This window comes from Hordeum vulgare, chromosome 1H (genome assembly GCF_904849725.1).
Source record: "Hordeum vulgare subsp. vulgare chromosome 1H, MorexV3_pseudomolecules_assembly, whole genome shotgun sequence".
Taxonomy (NCBI): Eukaryota; Viridiplantae; Streptophyta; class Magnoliopsida; order Poales; family Poaceae; genus Hordeum; species Hordeum vulgare.
This window is the reverse complement of record NC_058518.1, coordinates 313,250,186-313,252,006: the sequence shown is the minus strand read 5'-3', so window position 1 is coordinate 313,252,006 and position 1,821 is coordinate 313,250,186.

Sequence of the window (1,821 nt, the reverse complement as noted above, 5' to 3'; positions counted from 1 at the left end):
ATTTATACCAGAAGATAGTTACCACAGGTGGTCCAGGGGGCCCACTACCCACCAGGCCGTGCGAGGGGGGCTCGCGTGCCCTCGTGTCTAGTGGGCACCTCGTAGCCCCCCTCTAGTACTTCTTTCCTCCAGTTTATTTATTTATTACAAAATAAATCTTTGTGAAATTTCAGCCCATTTGGAGATGTGCAGAATAGGTATCTTTGATGTAGCTTTTTCAGTTCCAGAATTCCATCTGCCGGCATTGTCCCTCTTGATGTAAACCTTCCATATTATGAGAGAAAAGGCATTTGAATTACTCCACCAAGTGGTATAATGCAAAAAACACTAAACATAACCTAACAAAACATGATGTAAAATGGACATATCAATGCCGTAACATATATCAAGTGAATCAATAGAATACCCCATTGTAACCACAGGTATCGACATGCAAGACATACATGAAGTGTTCTCAAATCCAATATTCAATCCAACATAATGAGATCTCAAAGGGAAATATTCAACTCATCACAACAAGGTAGCAAGGGAATAACATCATATGATCCAACTAGATTAACAAAGCCCGTGATACATCAAGATCGTGCTATCTCAAGAACACAAGAGAGATAGATTGAACACATATCTACTAGTACATACCCTCAATGCGAGGGTGAACTACTCTCTCCTTGTCATGGCCTCCACTGGGCTGATGAAGATGGCCATCAGAGATGATTTCCCCCATCCGACAAGGTACTAGAAAGGTTCCAGATGGTGTTTTCATCAAAGTTGTCAGAATCGCAATTCTGAATCGGACCGGAGATCCATTGCTAGTATCGTGAATCGTAGAATATTAACGATTAGGATCGTAGAAACTTAGATTCTATGAGAAAAATCATAGAATCGGAGCAGCTATTTTGGATCGTAAGATTCTAAGACTTGAGTTACGATTCTGACAACTTCGGTTTTCATTGATAAAGAGAGTTGCGGCGACGAAGCGAAAGTGCTCTCTTTATTTCTGAGAGTTCCTGTATATATATGAATTTTGGGCATTGGAATCACGCTAAATGGAGCCACGTGGGCCCCACAAGCCATTAGGACGTGACCATGTTGTGACCGCGCCCTGTTGGCTTGTGGCCTTGATTATCCCCAAGTGCAAGGAATCACCATAGCAATTTCCAAAGATGGAAGTGATAATTATGGAGTGTAGAACACACAAGGATCTAAAGGTAAGATCAATATTCTCTCAAGTCGTATCTGCCAACAATACGACTCTACATACACCGAATATTTGCTTCTATCTAGTAACTATGTTGTGGGTATAAAGAGGATAACTTTTCATGAAATTGGAGAACAAAAAAATGAAAATAGTTGCTACATAAATAAATTTAGAATATATCACAATATATTACAAATAGCGAGTGTGGAATAATGATGGTATGGTGTGTGGAATCTCCTAGGCAATTGATAACAAGATCGGTAATAATTCTTGCAATTTTATATGAGGGAGAGGCATGAGCTAACATACTTTCCGTACTTGGATCATATGAACTTATGATTGGATATATAGCAAGCATCCACAACTACTAGAAATCATTAAGGTAAAGCCAACCATAGAATTAAACATCAAGTCCCCTTTACTCCCATACGTAAACAACTCCCTTACTTGGGTGTAAGCTTCCATCACTCTAGCCACCCACTATAAGCGAATCGTGAACATATTGCAAACCCTACAACAAGAATTCCCTCATGTGCACACGACATGAAGGGCACCATAGGACAACATGGTACGTCTCCAACATATCTATATTTTTTGATTGTTCCATGCTATTATATTATCTG